At 43.5% G+C, this 17,376-nt stretch overlaps 6 non-coding genes across 6 annotated transcripts; all 6 read left to right on the forward strand.

The window, feature by feature from the left end:
- Window positions 1–307: 307 nt before the first annotated feature.
- Window positions 308–498, forward strand: LOC130308143 (U2 spliceosomal RNA). Its single transcript, XR_008857190.1, has one exon. It is a non-coding gene; the product is annotated as a U2 spliceosomal RNA (small nuclear RNA).
- A 2,084-nt stretch (window positions 499–2,582) lies between these two features.
- LOC130308126 (U2 spliceosomal RNA) lies at window positions 2,583–2,773 on the forward strand. Its single transcript, XR_008857174.1, has one exon. It is a non-coding gene; the product is annotated as a U2 spliceosomal RNA (small nuclear RNA).
- Window positions 2,774–4,868: 2,095 nt separating this feature from the next.
- Window positions 4,869–5,059, forward strand: LOC130308127 (U2 spliceosomal RNA). Its single transcript, XR_008857175.1, has one exon. It is a non-coding gene; the product is annotated as a U2 spliceosomal RNA (small nuclear RNA).
- Window positions 5,060–7,160: 2,101 nt separating this feature from the next.
- On the forward strand, window positions 7,161–7,351 carry LOC130308147 (U2 spliceosomal RNA). Its single transcript, XR_008857193.1, has one exon. It is a non-coding gene; the product is annotated as a U2 spliceosomal RNA (small nuclear RNA).
- Window positions 7,352–9,451: 2,100 nt separating this feature from the next.
- Window positions 9,452–9,642, forward strand: LOC130308128 (U2 spliceosomal RNA). The gene has a single exon (XR_008857176.1). It is a non-coding gene; the product is annotated as a U2 spliceosomal RNA (small nuclear RNA).
- A 6,861-nt stretch (window positions 9,643–16,503) lies between these two features.
- On the forward strand, window positions 16,504–16,703 carry LOC130308149 (U2 spliceosomal RNA). Its single transcript, XR_008857195.1, has one exon. It is a non-coding gene; the product is annotated as a U2 spliceosomal RNA (small nuclear RNA).
- Window positions 16,704–17,376: the final 673 nt, after the last annotated feature.

Here is a 17,376-nt window from a genome sequence, read left to right on the forward strand (position 1 = left end):
GTGTGCTTGTGTGTGTGTTTCCTATGCAGATCCTAAGCCCAGTGTCACATGCAAGTAGGAGGAGTAAGAAGGGTTCCTGGCAAATCCGGGTTATGGATTGCATTTAAAAAGGCCCCGTGGGAGTGCAATGGGCCCCTGTCTTGCTGCTTAGCAATAATGGTATGGGTTTAGGTTCTGCTGTGTGTACTGGTGGTTGACTGCCCCCCAGCCCAGAGTGTGCATGGAAAATTGTCTGGCAGCCTCCCTGACAGCAAGCAGTGATAGTGCCCATGAAGGGCACCTTGTTGGGCCCGCCCCTTTCACGGTTATCGCTTCTCGGCCTTTTGGCTAAGATCAAGTGTAGTATCTGTTCTTATCAGTTTAATATCTGATACGTCCCCTATCTGGGGACCATATATTAAATGGATTTTTGAGAACGGGGGCCGATTTCGAAGCTTGCTTCCGTCGCCCTATGCATTGACCCGATATGGCAGTATCTTCGAGTACAGTGCACCACCCCCTTACAGGGTTAAAAAGAAAGATTCCTACTTTCATTGCTACCTGCTTGCTGGCTAGCCAGCTAGCCAGCCCTGTGGGCCTTGCTGCTGCTGCAGCCAAAAAACAAAAGGTGGTGCTGCTGCTGCTTCTGCTGCTTCTGCTTCTGCTTGTGTCTGGCCGCTGTTGGAGCGTCCAGGCACAGGACTTCTGCTGCTGCTGATTAAATGGCCTCCTTAATTGGATCATTTGAGTAGCCAGCACACCTGTGCAGGTAGGGCATGACATGATAGGCAGCTGCCTTGATAGCGGGTGGGTGCTGAATGTTCCTAATTGACAAAATAAGATTAATGCTTATGAAGAAATATAAAATCTCATCCCTTCCCCAATATCGCGCCACACCCCTACCCCTTAATTCCCTGGTTGAACTTGATGGACATATGTCTTTTTTCGACCGTACTAACTATGTAACTATGTAACATAACATGGGGGGGGGGGTCTCCTGGCTGTTCACACAGGTGTGTCATTGCTGTACATTGACCATGCATTGCTTCTGTGGTATTGCAAAGGCAAAGACAAATGCTTCCAGCCATCCATTGCACTAATGGATTGGTCATCAGCTGGCTGTCTATGTCCCGCATCAATATAGACCAAAGTACAGAGGGTTAGGCTATGCTATTGTGCACCTACCTGATGCATCAGAAGGTGCGAGGCCCTTGCTAAATTCTGTGCACAGACTTTGAGATCTATACTTTAGACTGTATCTAAACCTGCTCCAACATGGACTGACATTCTGGCCTACTTTCAGCCGATGCGACTTGTCTGTCGCTGAACAGTCGCTTTTTATGTATTCAGCACCTATGTATAATGTTGTAAAAATGCTCTAGAAGCTAAAGTCGCAGAAATGTCACACATATTTGGCCTGCAACTTTCTGTGCGACAAATTCAGACAGGAAAAATCAGTATAAATCCTTAGAAAATTATCCCCCAGTGTCTCCATCTGCTGGCGGTATTGAATAAGCATTGCTGCACTGATGGGGTATGCATTAGACGAAAAAAAAGAAGAAAAAGAAGAATAATACGCCCAGAAAAGAGGCGAAAAGGAGAAAAACGTAAAAAAACGTGAAAAAAAAGTAAGAGGAAGAGAAGGGAAAAAAAGGTGGAAATGGGTTTAAAAGTGATTTCGGCGGAGAAATATATATATATATATATATATATATATATATATATATATACGCGCACACACACACATATATATAAACGTATTCTCCGTTGAGATATTGCAGCCGCTGCTGTGTCCAGGCCCAGGAGCCTTAGCACTGTGCTGTGATGTCACTCAATACCACTGACATCACTAGGTGTAAACAACATCTCTCCTTTGCTGTGTATGTGACTATGGAGCTGTTTGGTGATGTCGTCTATTATGGCCTTCATAGAAGCAACAGGAGATTGTTGCATCCATCTAGAACCCTCAGAACTACAGTGCTATGATGTCACTCACTTCCACAGGCCTTGCAGAGTGTAAACAACAACAACCCAGCTTTGTTGTGTATGTAACCATAGGGATTTGTGATGTCACCTAGAACCTTCACAGCAGCGACAGCTTTATGAGGAGCATCAGCACTGCTCTGCCTGAGCAGAACCATCACCGCCATAGGTTGTCAAATAACCCGGGTTTAACCCACACAGGTAAGTCCAATGGGGTGCAGGCATGTCCTCTATGCTTACAGCTTCCCGTGGGTGTTGGTTTGATACCGTTTGGGGACAGCCAAGGAGGCATCTGCAGGCAACAAAGGTAGGTGTGTGCTTGTGTGTGTGTTTCCTATGCAGATCCTAAGCCCAGTGTCACATGCAAGTAGGAGGAGTAAGAAGGGTTCCTGGCAAATCCGGGTTATGGATTGCATTTAAAAAGGCCCCGTGGGAGTGCAATGGGCCCCTGTCTTGCTGCTTAGCAATAATGGTATGGGTTTAGGTTCTGCTGTGTGTACTGGTGGTTGACTGCCCCCCAGCCCAGAGTGTGCATGGAAAATTGTCTGGCAGCCTCCCTGACAGCAAGCAGTGATAGTGCCCATGAAGGGCACCTTGTTGGGCCCGCCCCTTTCACGGTTATCGCTTCTCGGCCTTTTGGCTAAGATCAAGTGTAGTATCTGTTCTTATCAGTTTAATATCTGATACGTCCCCTATCTGGGGACCATATATTAAATGGATTTTTGAGAACGGGGGCCGATTTCGAAGCTTGCTTCCGTCGCCCTATGCATTGACCCGATATGGCAGTATCTTCGGGTACAGTGCACCACCCCCTTACAGGGTTAAAAAGAAAGATTCCTACTTTCATTGCTACCTGCTTGCTGGCTAGCCAGCTAGCCAGCCCTGTGGGCCTTGCTGCTGCTGCAGCCAAAAAACAAAAGGTGGTGCTGCTGCTGCTTCTGCTGCTTCTGCTTCTGCTTGTGTCTGGCCGCTGTTGGAGCGTCCAGGCACAGGACTTCTGCTGCTGCTGACTAAATGGCCTCCTTAATTGGATCATTTGAGTAGCCAGCACACCTGTGCAGGTAGGGCATGACATGATAGGCAGCTGCCTTGATAGCGGGTGGGTGCTGAATGTTCCTAATTGACAAAATAAGATTAATGCTTATGAAGAAATATAAAATCTCATCCCTTCCCCAATATCGCGCCACACCCCTACCCCTTAATTCCCTGGTTGAACTTGATGGACATATGTCTTTTTTCGACCGTACTAACTATGTAACTATGTAACATAACATGGGGGGGGGGGGGTCTCCTGGCTGTTCACACAGGTGTGTCATTGCTGTACATTGACCATGCATTGCTTCTGTGGTATTGCAAAGGCAAAGACAAATGCTTCCAGCCATCCATTGCACTAATGGATTGGTCATCAGCTGGCTGTCTATGTCCCGCATCAATATAGACCAAAGTACAGAGGGTTAGGCTATGCTATTGTGCACCTACCTGATGCATCAGAAGGTGCGAGGCCCTTGCTAAATTCTGTGCACAGACTTTGAGATCTATACTTTAGACTGTATCTAAACCTGCTCCAACATGGACTGACATTCTGGCCTACTTTCAGCCGATGCGACTTGTCTGTCGCTGAACAGTCGCTTTTTATGTATTCAGCACCTATGTATAATGTTGTAAAAATGCTCTAGAAGCTAAAGTCGCAGAAATGTCACACATATTTGGCCTGCAACTTTCTGTGCGACAAATTCAGACAGGAAAAATCAGTATAAATCCTTAGAAAATTATCCCCCAGTGTCTCCATCTGCTGGCGGTATTGAATAAGCATTGCTGCACTGATGGGGTATGCATTAGACGAAAAAAAAGAAGAAAAAGAAGAATAATACGCCCAGAAAAGAGGCGAAAAGGAGAAAAACGTAAAAAAAACGTGAAAAAAAAGTAAGAGGAAGAGAAGGGAAAAAAAGGTGGAAATGGGTTTAAAAGTGATTTCGGCGGAGAAATATATATATATATATATATATATATATATATATATATATATATATATACGCGCACACACACACATATATATAAACGTATTCTCCGTTGAGATATTGCAGCCGCTGCTGTGTCCAGGCCCAGGAGCCTTAGCACTGTGCTGTGATGTCACTCAATACCACTGACATCACTAGGTGTAAACAACATCTCTCCTTTGCTGTGTATGTGACTATGGAGCTGTTTGGTGATGTTGTCTATTATGGCCTTCATAGAAGCAACAGGAGATTGTTGCATCCATCTAGAACCCTCAGAACTACAGTGCTATGATGTCACTCACTTCCACAGGCCTTGCAGAGTGTAAACAACAACAACCCAGCTTTGTTGTGTATGTAACCATAGGGATTTGTGATGTCACCTAGAACCTTCACAGCAGCGACAGCTTTATGAGGAGCATCAGCACTGCTCTGCCTGAGCAGAACCATCACCGCCATAGGTTGTCAAATAACCCGGGTTTAACCCACACAGGTAAGTCCAATGGGGTGCAGGCATGTCCTCTATGCTTACAGCTTCCCGTGGGTGTTGGTTTGATACCGTTTGGGGACAGCCAAGGAGGCATCTGCAGGCAACAAAGGTAGGTGTGTGCTTGTGTGTGTGTTTCCTATGCAGATCCTAAGCCCAGTGTCACATGCAAGTGGGAGGAGTAAGAAGGGTTCCTGGCAAATCCGGGTTATGGATTGCATTTAAAAAGGCCCCGTGGGAGTGCAATGGGCCCCTGTCTTGCTGCTTAGCAATAATGGTATGGGTTTAGGTTCTGCTGTGTGTACTGGTGGTTGACTGCCCCCCAGCCCAGAGTGTGCATGGAAAATTGTCTGGCAGCCTCCCTGACAGCAAGCAGTGATAGTGCCCATGAAGGGCACCTTGTTGGGCCCGCCCCTTTCACGGTTATCGCTTCTCGGCCTTTTGGCTAAGATCAAGTGTAGTATCTGTTCTTATCAGTTTAATATCTGATACGTCCCCTATCTGGGGACCATATATTAAATGGATTTTTGAGAACGGGGGCCGATTTCGAAGCTTGCTTCCGTCGCCCTATGCATTGACCCGATATGGCAGTATCTTCGGGTACAGTGCACCACCCCCTTACAGGGTTAAAAAGAAAGATTCCTACTTTCATTGCTACCTGCTTGCTGGCTAGCCAGCTAGCCAGCCCTGTGGGCCTTGCTGCTGCTGCAGCCAAAAAACAAAAGGTGGTGCTGCTGCTGCTTCTGCTGCTTCTGCTTCTGCTTCTGCTTCTGCTTGTGTCTGGCCGCTGTTGGAGCGTCCAGGCACAGGACTTCTGCTGCTGCTGACTAAATGGCCTCCTTAATTGGATCATTTGAGTAGCCAGCACACCTGTGCAGGTACGGCATGACATGATAGGCAGCTGCCTTGATAGCGGGTGGGTGCTGAATGTTCCTAATTGACAAAATAAGATTAATGCTTATGAAGAAATATAAAATCTCATCCCTTCCCCAATATCGCGCCACACCCCTACCCCTTAATTCCCTGGTTGAACTTGATGGACATATGTCTTTTTTCGACCGTACTAACTATGTAACTATGTAACATAACATGGGGGGGGGGGGGGGGTCTCCTGGCTGTTCACACAGGTGTGTCATTGCTGTACATTGACCATGCATTGCTTCTGTGGTATTGCAAAGGCAAAGACAAATGCTTCCAGCCATCCATTGCACTAATGGATTGGTCATCAGCTGGCTGTCTATGTCCCGCATCAATATAGACCAAAGTACAGAGGGTTAGGCTATGCTATTGTGCACCTACCTGATGCATCAGAAGGTGCGAGGCCCTTGCTAAATTCTGTGCACAGACTTTGAGATCTATACTTTAGACTGTATCTAAACCTGCTCCAACATGGACTGACATTCTGGCCTACTTTCAGCCGATGCGACTTGTCTGTCGCTGAACAGTCGCTTTTTATGTATTCAGCACCTATGTATAATGTTGTAAAAATGCTCTAGAAGCTAAAGTCGCAGAAATGTCACACATATTTGGCCTGCAACTTTCTGTGCGACAAATTCAGACAGGAAAAATCAGTATAAATCCTTAGAAAATTATCCCCCAGTGTCTCCATCTGCTGGCGGTATTGAATAAGCATTGCTGCACTGATGGGGTATGCATTAGACGAAAAAAAAGAAGAAAAAGAAGAATAATACGCCCAGAAAAGAGGCGAAAAGGAGAAAAACGTAAAAAAACGTGAAAAAAAAGTAAGAGGAAGAGAAGGGAAAAAAAGGTGGAAATGGGTTTAAAAGTGATTTCGGCGGAGAAATATATATATATATATATATATATATATATATATATATATACGCGCACACACACACATATATATAAACGTATTCTCCGTTGAGATATTGCAGCCGCTGCTGTGTCCAGGCCCAGGAGCCTTAGCACTGTGCTGTGATGTCACTCAATACCACTGACATCACTAGGTGTAAACAACATCTCTCCTTTGCTGTGTATGTGACTATGGAGCTGTTTGGTGATGTCGTCTATTATGGCCTTCATAGAAGCAACAGGAGATTGTTGCATCCATCTAGAACCCTCAGAACTACAGTGCTATGATGTCACTCACTTCCACAGGCCTTGCAGAGTGTAAACAACAACAACCCAGCTTTGTTGTGTATGTAACCATAGGGATTTGTGATGTCACCTAGAACCTTCACAGCAGCGACAGCTTTATGAGGAGCATCAGCACTGCTCTGCCTGAGCAGAACCATCACCGCCATAGGTTGTCAAATAACCCGGGTTTAACCCACACAGGTAAGTCCAATGGGGTGCAGGCATGTCCTCTATGCTTACAGCTTCCCGTGGGTGTTGGTTTGATACCGTTTGGGGACAGCCAAGGAGGCATCTGCAGGCAACAAAGGTAGGTGTGTGCTTGTGTGTGTGTTTCCTATGCAGATCCTAAGCCCAGTGTCACATGCAAGTAGGAGGAGTAAGAAGGGTTCCTGGCAAATCCGGGTTATGGATTGCATTTAAAAAGGCCCCGTGGGAGTGCAATGGGCCCCTGTCTTGCTGCTTAGCAATAATGGTATGGGTTTAGGTTCTGCTGTGTGTACTGGTGGTTGACTGCCCCCCAGCCCAGAGTGTGCATGGAAAATTGTCTGGCAGCCTCCCTGACAGCAAGCAGTGATAGTGCCCATGAAGGGCACCTTGTTGGGCCCGCCCCTTTCACGGTTATCGCTTCTCGGCCTTTTGGCTAACATCAAATGTAGTATCTGTTCTTATCAGTTTAATATCTGATACGTCCCCTATCTGGGGACCATATATTAAATGGATTTTTGAGAACGGGGGCCGATTTCGAAGCTTGCTTCCGTCGCCCTATGCATTGACCCGATATGGCAGTATCTTCGGGTACAGTGCACCACCCCCTTACAGGGTTAAAAAGAAAGATTCCTACTTTCATTGCTACCTGCTTGCTGGCTAGCCAGCTAGCCAGCCCTGTGGGCCTTGCTGCTGCTGCAGCCAAAAAACAAAAGGTGGTGCTGCTTCTGCTGCTTCTGCTTCTGCTTGTGTCTGGCCGCTGTTGGAGCGTCCAGGCACAGGACTTCTGCTGCTGCTGACTAAATGGCCTCCTTAATTGGATCATTTGAGTAGCCAGCACACCTGTGCAGGTAGGGCATGACATGATAGGCAGCTGCCTTGATAGCGGGTGGGTGCTGAATGTTCCTAATTGACAAAATAAGATTAATGCTTATGAAGAAATATAAAATCTCATCCCTTCCCCAATATCGCGCCACACCCCTACCCCTTAATTCCCTGGTTGAACTTGATGGACATATGTCTTTTTTCGACCGTACTAACTATGTAACTATGTAACATAACATGGGGGGGGGGGGGGGGGTCTCCTGGCTGTTCACACAGGTGTGTCATTGCTGTACATTGACCATGCATTGCTTCTGTGGTATTGCAAAGGCAAAGACAAATGCTTCCAGCCATCCATTGCACTAATGGATTGGTCATCAGCTGGCTGTCTATGTCCCGCATCAATATAGACCAAAGTACAGAGGGTTAGGCTATGCTATTGTGCACCTACCTGATGCATCAGAAGGTGCGAGGCCCTTGCTAAATTCTGTGCACAGACTTTGAGATCTATACTTTAGACTGTATCTAAACCTGCTCCAACATGGACTGACATTCTGGCCTACTTTCAGCCGATGCGACTTGTCTGTCGCTGAGCAGTCGCTTTTTATGTATTCAGCACCTATGTATAATGTTGTAAAAATGCTCTAGAAGCTAAAGTCGCAGAAATGTCACACATATTTGGCCTGCAACTTTCTGTGCGACAAATTCAGACAGGAAAAATCAGTATAAATCCTTAGAAAATTATCCCCCAGTGTCTCCATCTGCTGGCGGTATTGAATAAGCATTGCTGCACTGATGGGGTATGCATTAGACGAAAAAAAAGAAGAAAAAGAAGAATAATACGCCCAGAAAAGAGGCGAAAAGGAGAAAAACGTAAAAAAACGTGAAAAAAAAGTAAGAGGAAGAGAAGGGAAAAAAAGGTGGAAATGGGTTTAAAAGTGATTTCGGCGGAGAAATATATATATATATATATATATATATATATATATATATATATATATATATATATATACGCGCACACACACACATATATATAAACGTATTCTCCGTTGAGATATTGCAGCCGCTGCTGTGTCCAGGCCCAGGAGCCTTAGCACTGTGCTGTGATGTCACTCAATACCACTGACATCACTAGGTGTAAACAACATCTCTCCTTTGCTGTGTATGTGACTATGGAGCTGTTTGGTGATGTCGTCTATTATGGCCTTCATAGAAGCAACAGGAGATTGTTGCATCCATCTAGAACCCTCAGAACTACAGTGCTATGATGTCACTCACTTCCACAGGCCTTGCAGAGTGTAAACAACAACAACCCAGCTTTGTTGTGTATGTAACCATAGGGATTTGTGATGTCACCTAGAACCTTCACAGCAGCGACAGCTTTATGAGGAGCATCAGCACTGCTCTGCCTGAGCAGAACCATCACCGCCATAGGTTGTCAAATAACCCGGGTTTAACCCACACAGGTAAGTCCAATGGGGTGCAGGCATGTCCTCTATGCTTACAGCTTCCCGTGGGTGTTGGTTTGATACCGTTTGGGGACAGCCAAGGAGGCATCTGCAGGCAACAAAGGTAGGTGTGTGCTTGTGTGTGTGTTTCCTATGCAGATCCTAAGCCCAGTGTCACATGCAAGTAGGAGGAGTAAGAAGGGTTCCTGGCAAATCCGGGTTATGGATTGCATTTAAAAAGGCCCCGTGGGAGTGCAATGGGCCCCTGTCTTGCTGCTTAGCAATAATGGTATGGGTTTAGGTTCTGCTGTGTGTACTGGTGGTTGACTGCCCCCCAGCCCAGAGTGTGCATGGAAAATTGTCTGGCAGCCTCCCTGACAGCAAGCAGTGATAGTGCCCATGAAGGGCACCTTGTTGGGCCCGCCCCTTTCACGGTTATCGCTTCTCGGCCTTTTGGCTAAGATCAAGTGTAGTATCTGTTCTTATCAGTTTAATATCTGATACGTCCCCTATCTGGGGACCATATATTAAATGGATTTTTGAGAACGGGGGCCGATTTCGAAGCTTGCTTCCGTCGCCCTATGCATTGACCCGATATGGCAGTATCTTCGGGTACAGTGCACCACCCCCTTACAGGGTTAAAAAGAAAGATTCCTACTTTCATTGCTACCTGCTTGCTGGCTAGCCAGCTAGCCAGCCCTGTGGGCCTTGCTGCTGCTGCAGCCAAAAAACAAAAGGTGGTGCTGCTGCTGCTTCTGCTGCTTCTGCTTCTGCTTGTGTCTGGCCGCTGTTGGAGCGTCCAGGCACAGGACTTCTGCTGCTGCTGACTAAATGGCCTCCTTAATTGGATCATTTGAGTAGCCAGCACACCTGTGCAGGTAGGGCATGACATGATAGGCAGCTGCCTTGATAGCGGGTGGGTGCTGAATGTTCCTAATTGACAAAATAAGATTAATGCTTATGAAGAAATATAAAATCTCATCCCTTCCCCAATATCGCGCCACACCCCTACCCCTTAATTCCCTGGTTGAACTTGATGGACATATGTCTTTTTTCGACCGTACTAACTATGTAACTATGTAACATAACATGGGGGGGGGGGGGTCTCCTGGCTGTTCACACAGGTGTGTCATTGCTGTACATTGACCATGCATTGCTTCTGTGGTATTGCAAAGGCAAAGACAAATGCTTCCAGCCATCCATTGCACTAATGGATTGGTCATCAGCTGGCTGTCTATGTCCCGCATCAATATAGACCAAAGTACAGAGGGTTAGGCTATGCTATTGTGCACCTACCTGATGCATCAGAAGGTGCGAGGCCCTTGCTAAATTCTGTGCACAGACTTTGAGATCTATACTTTAGACTGTATCTAAACCTGCTCCAACATGGACTGACATTCTGGCCTACTTTCAGCCGATGCGACTTGTCTGTCGCTGAACAGTCGCTTTTTATGTATTCAGCACCTATGTATAATGTTGTAAAAATGCTCTAGAAGCTAAAGTCGCAGAAATGTCACACATATTTGGCCTGCAACTTTCTGTGTGACAAATTCAGACAGGAAAAATCAGTATAAATCCTTAGAAAATTATCCCCCAGTGTCTCCATCTGCTGGCGGTATTGAATAAGCATTGCTGCACTGATGGGGTATGCATTAGACGAAGAAAAAGAAGAAAAAGAAGAATAATACGCCCAGAAAAGAGGCGAAAAGGAGAAAAACGTAAAAAAACGTGAAAAAAAAGTAAGAGGAAGAGAAGGGAAAAAAAGGTGGAAATGGGTTTAAAAGTGATTTCGGCGGAGAAATATATATATATATATATATATATATATATATATACGCGCACACACACACATATATATAAACGTATTCTCCGTTGAGATATTGCAGCCGCTGCTGTGTCCAGGCCCAGGAGCCTTAGCACTGTGCTGTGATGTCACTCAATACCACTGACATCACTAGGTGTAAACAACATCTCTCCTTTGCTGTGTATGTGACTATGGAGCTGTTTGGTGATGTCGTCTATTATGGCCTTCATAGAAGCAACAGGAGATTGTTGCATCCATCTAGAACCCTCAGAACTACAGTGCTATGATGTCACTCACTTCCACAGGCCTTGCAGAGTGTAAACAACAACAACCCAGCTTTGTTGTATATGTAACCATAGGGATTTGTGATGTCACCTAGAACCTTCACAGCAGCGACAGCTTTATGAGGAGCATCAGCACTGCTCTGCCTGAGCAGAACCATCACCGCCATAGGTTGTCAAATAACCCGGGTTTAACCCACACAGGTAAGTCCAATGGGGTGCAGGCATGTCCTCTATGCTTACAGCTTCCCGTGGGTGTTGGTTTGATACCGTTTGGGGACAGCCAAGGAGGCATCTGCAGGCAACAAAGGTAGGTGTGTGCTTGTGTGTGTGTTTCCTATGCAGATCCTAAGCCCAGTGTCACATGCAAGTAGGAGGAGTAAGAAGGGTTCCTGGCAAATCCGGGTTATGGATTGCATTTAAAAAGGCCCCGTGGGAGTGCAATGGGCCCCTGTCTTGCTGCTTAGCAATAATGGTATGGGTTTAGGTTCTGCTGTGTGTACTGGTGGTTGACTGCCCCCCAGCCCAGAGTGTGCATGGAAAATTGTCTGGCAGCCTCCCTGACAGCAAGCAGTGATAGTGCCCATGAAGGGCACCTTGTTGGGCCCGCCCCTTTCACGGTTATCGCTTCTCGGCCTTTTGGCTAAGATCTTGTATCTTGTCAAGGGGCTCTGAGTTCGTCGAACCTTCGGCCTTGAGGCATCGGCGGTTTTTTAGCCGTCTTAAGCCTCATGCTGCTATAGGAGGAGGACTTACAAAGAACGGGAAGGCGATCCCCCATGGCGACCCTTAGGTTTGCTGCGCATACTGAAACTCGGATTAAGAACACCTTCCGTATTGAAGTGGATGAGGAGAAAAAGGAGAAGATGACTTTGGAATTTTTTGTCAAGAGAATTATGCTGGATTTATTGCACATTCAGAGAGAAGATGTGTTTTGCCTAAAAGACCCAGGTAAAGGACTTTTCATTCTTACCTTGACTTCCGCATCTGCATGTGACCATATGTTTGAGAAAGTTCGGGAGCTTGCCAATGAGGAGGATATGAAAGGACTTGTTTTCATTGCTCTATATTCTAATGGCGATGTTCCACTGGTGGTTACTATGCACGATCCATACGTGGATATAAGAGACATTGTCTTATTTTTAAACCAATATTGTGCGGAAGTCAAATACTCTCATAAAATAATGAATGCAATGGACTTTTGGACTGGAAAGCATAAGTTTGCTGTTAAGTTCAGAGAAGATGTGAGAGGAATTGGAGGTCTGTGTCGCCCACCTGCAAATTTTTTAATTGGGCGTAAACGTGGCTATTTATTCTACCCTGGGATGCCGTATTATTGCAGGAAATGCCATGAATATGGTCATACACAAGAATCTTGCAAAGAGGAAGTGGTTATTTGCAAAAGATGTGGCCAAAAAGGCCACACCACTTTGGACTGTCAAAATGAGATTCTGTGTAATGTGTGTAAGCAGAAAGGACACGCTTTTAAGGATTGTCCTCAACGCTCCTGGGCCAATATTGTGGCTACGTCGGCTGGTCCCTCGATGAGGAAGAGCTCCATGGATGCTGTGCCTGTGCCTAAGACCCACACCCTGAAAGTGATGCCTGAGTCTTCTGCTACCGGAATTCCTGTGATACCTGCTGTGGCTCATGTCTCCAAAAGCATTGTGTCCCCGGGGAAGGTCGTGGGACCTGAGACAGAAGTGAGGGGTTCTCCTCTCATGGAAGTTGAGGGTCCTGGACCGCCCAGAAGGGATACAGAGGAGATGGATGTAGAAGAACGGCGAAAGAGGAAAAGCAGAGACCGGAAAGAGGAAAAGGGCCTTAACATCAAAAGGAGTGGTCGAGTTAGTGCGGACGAGGGGAACGTGGAGATTGTCTGCCAAAAGGTTATAACAGCATCCGACCCTGTTAATATTGAGGAATTTGTGTCACCACCTACAGATTGGGGTTCTTTGTCTGAGGATAATGAATGACCCAGGAGCTACCAAGTGTTAATATCTCCTCCTTCAATGTGAGGAGTTTGAAGAGCCCAGAGAGGAGGGCTGCTTTATTTTCTTTCTTGTCTTCTTTGCCTACAGACATTTTATTTTTACAGGAATGTGCCATTGATTATGATATCAATTATTCATCTTTGAGATCTGAATGGACTCTTGGCCCGTCTGTGTGGTCAGGGGATAATGAGAGGAAAGTGACTGGTGTTTGCATACTGTTCAAGAGCAGTGAGTATAAAGTTACCTCCTTCACAGACATTGTACCCGGTAGAGCCCTGCTCGTTCATATTATTTATAATGACATGAATATGAGACTTTTAAATGTATATGCCTCTCCAGATAAGGATGAAAGATCTGATTTATTAGAGAAAATTCAGTTTTATTTACCGGGTTCATCCCCGCTTATCATCGCTGGTGATTTTAATTGTATAATGGCAGGAGAGGAGCGGGCTGGAGGATCTGAACAAAGGAAAGATAAGACTGAAAAACAACTAAAGGATTTTATAGTTGATTTTAATTTAAAAGATTTGTGGAGAACCTCTTTCCCTAATGACCCTGGGTATACCTGGGGGAATAGCCTTTATATGTCAAGGATTGATTATATTTTTGCTTCTGGATTTGCATTTTATGGGAATATGCAATTGACTTCTACCTTTTTTTCAGATCATAAGATTTTATCTGCTACATGTAAGTTTGATGGGGTTTGCAGAGCCAAAGGAGTCTGGCGTCTGAATATCTCTTTGCTTGAAGATGAAGAAATTAAATGTAATTTTATCTATCTTTTTAAAAAATTGCAGAACTCAAGGACTAATTTTAATTCTCTTTTAGCATGGTGGGAATTCTGCAAGGTAAAATTTAAAGAGTATTTTATTAAGATGGGTGTTAAAAAAACAAAAGAGAAATTGAAATGGTATAGAGATCTTAACACAAAACTACAAACCTATTATCAACTCAAAGAGCTGGGTGTATATGTAGACGATCTGATTTTAAGTGTTAAAAGTGATATTCAGAAGGCTATAACTAACAAAGGGAAAGAAATAATTTTTAACTCCAAAGTTGAATGTAAAGAGAAGGATGAAAAGTGTACAAGATTCTTTTTTAAAAAGGTAATGGAAACAAAAAAGTTAATGATTAACATTGAGGATGAAACTACTAATGTAGGAATGTTATCCAAAGCTAAATCCTTTTATCAAGATCTGTTTAATGAGAAACCCATTGATATATCTGCTGCTAATTTTCTCCTAAGCACTTTAGATTGTGGTTTAAGTAAGGAGGACCAAGATGCACTTTGCACAGAAGTAAGATGCCAAGAATTAGAAATTGCTGCTAAAAGTTTATCCACAGGTAAAACACCAGGTTCTGATGGACTTCCTGTAGAGTTTTATAAAACCTTTTGGGACATTTTTAAAGATGATTTGCTTAATATTTTTAAGGAGGCTTTTAATTCTGATGTTCTACCTTTATCTTGGAGGAGTGGTATAGTGTCTCTGATCCCCAAAAAGGGGGATAGGAACAGCTTAGAAAATTGGAGACCAATTACGCTTCTTAATGTTGATTATAAGATTATGTCAAAAATTTTTGTTAACAGAATGAAGCCGTTTTTGTACAAGGTCATCCATGTGGATCAGGTATGTGGTGTCCCAGGAAGGAGTGTAGCTGAACCTTTAAATGCTATTAGGGACGTCATATGGTATCAGCAAGAGCGGAATCAAAATCTAGCCATTCTATCTCTAGATTTTCATAAAGCGTTCGATAGAGTATCACATTGTTTTTTATGGATGGTTTTACAACGCATGGGTTTTCCTAACATATTTATTAAGCAAATTGCTCTCTTATATAAAGGTTCTTTTAGCAGGATTTTAATAAATGGTTTCCTTACAGATTTTATTAATTTATCATCAGGGGTAAAGCAAGGCTGCCCTCTGTCTCCTATACTGTTTATATGTGCAATAGAACCTCTGTTAAACTTAATAAGGAATGATAAAATAATAAAAGGAGTGCCAGTTCCTGGAGGTAATAATGCCACCCTTAAAGTGTGTGGCTATATGGATGATATTAATGTTTTTTGTGAAAGTGCCTTCTCTTTACAAAGAGTTGTTGATGTTACTGATTTCTTTTGTAAAGCTTCTGCTTTTAAACTTAATTTATCTAAATGTGACTGTTTTTATATAGGTAAATGGGAAAACGTGCAAATACCAAACCTAAAATTACAGTCAGAAAAAATAAAAATCCTTGGAGTCATCTTTGATAAAAATAACAATGGTGAGGAAAGTTGGCTAATGGTAAAAGAAAAGGTAAAGAAAAAGGTAGACTTTTGGTCCCTTAGGAAATTATCCTTAGAAGGTAAAATTTTGGTGATTAAGGCTATGCTAATACCCATTATGCTCTATTTAAATATGATTTATCCTCCTAATGAACTTATGTCTAGGCAACTTCAGAGGATTCTCTTTGAGTTTCTATGGAGTTCTAAAGCAGAAAAATTAAAAAGAGATACTATGTATAAGTCACAAAAAAATGGAGGAAAACAGGTTCCCTGTATTAGAAAATTTTTATACTTAAGGTTTTTTAGTTGGTGTTTTAGGGGACTTTTTATGAAAAGTGTATGGTCCTGTTTTTTAAAGTACTCTGCGGGACATATTTTTAGAAAAAGAGAATGGGTGTTTTTATCATTATCTTCTCCTGTACTTTTAACTCCGCCTAAACATTATGCCATCTTAGAAAAAATTATACGTATGTATAACCTTAAAGACTTTGACTTGTTAACCTTGAGGGATGCTCGCAAGATAGAAGTACAGTTAAATTTGCAAGAAGAAATATGTATGGTCTCTAATTTTTCTTATAATAGGTGTGTACAAATATGGAAAAAGGTAAACGAGCCATATCTTTTTAATGAGCACAAGGATTTAGCATGGATGATTATCCATGAGTGTCTTCCGGTAAGATTTTTCCAATATAGAAGAGGTCTAAATGCTGTATGTGTCTGTCCCCGGGAAAATTGCAATATAGATGAAACTGTTTTGCACCTTTTCTGGAATTGTTATTTTGCACAAAAGGTTTTTAGACTAATTGGTTCTTTATTGAAATTCCTAACAGGTCTAAAAGTTTTAAATCATGAAGTTGTTTTATATGGCAAAAGTGATGGAGTTACGAAAGAAAAAGAGAGAATTTTGTGGATTTTTATCAACTGTACAAAAAATGTATTATGGAAAGTTCGTAATATCCTTGTCTTCAAAAGAGATTTTATTTGTGAAAAAGAATGTTTGAAGATGATATACAGTGAAGTTTACTTGTACTATTTAATTGATAAAAAGAGATATGGGCAGAAAAAAGCATTAGCTATGTGGAATTTACATTTATGGAAAACAGTATTTGATGTATTGTAAACATTTTTTGTGATGTATTTAAGTTTTTGAGTTTTTTCAATAAAAATGTAAAAAAAAAAAAAAAAAAAAAAAAATCTGTTCTTATCAGTTTAATATCTGATACGTCCCCTATCTGGGGACCATATATTAAATGGATTTTTGAGAACGGGGGCCGATTTCGAAGCTTGCTTCCGTCGCCCTATGCATTGACCCGATATGGCAGTATCTTCGGGTACAGTGCACCACCCCCTTACAGGGTTAAAAAGAAAGATTCCTACTTTCATTGCTACCTGCTTGCTGGCTAGCCAGCTAGCCAGCCCTGTGGGCCTTGCTGCTGCTGCAGCCAAAAAACAAAAGGTGGTGCTGCTGATGCTGATGCTGCTTCTGCTTCTGCTTGTGTCTGGCCGCTGTTGGAGCGTCCAGGCACAGGACTTCTGCTGCTGCTGACTAAATGGCCTCATTAATTGGATCATTTGAGTAGCCAGCACACCTGTGCAGGTAGGGCATGACATGATAGGCAGCTGCCTTGATAGCGGGTGGGTGCTGAATGTTCCTAATTGACAAAATAAGATTAATGCTTATGAAGAAATATAAAATCTCATCCCTTCCCCAATATCGCGCCACACCCCTACCCCTTAATTCCCTGGTTGAACTTGATGGACATATGTCTTTTTTCGACCGTACTAACTATGTAACTATGTAACATAACATGGGGGGGGGGGGGGGTCTCCTGGCTGTTCACACAGGTGTGTCATTGCTGTACATTGACCATGCATTGCTTCTGTGGTATTGCAAAGGCAAAGACAAATGCTTCCAGCCATCCATTGCACTAATGGATTGGTCATCAGCTGGCTGTCTATGTCCCGCATCAATATAGACCAAAGTACAGAGGGTTAGGCTATGCTATTGTGCACCTACCTG

This window comes from Hyla sarda, unplaced genomic scaffold (genome assembly GCF_029499605.1).
Source record: "Hyla sarda isolate aHylSar1 unplaced genomic scaffold, aHylSar1.hap1 scaffold_1462, whole genome shotgun sequence".
Lineage (NCBI taxonomy): Eukaryota > Metazoa > Chordata > Amphibia > Anura > Hylidae > Hyla > Hyla sarda.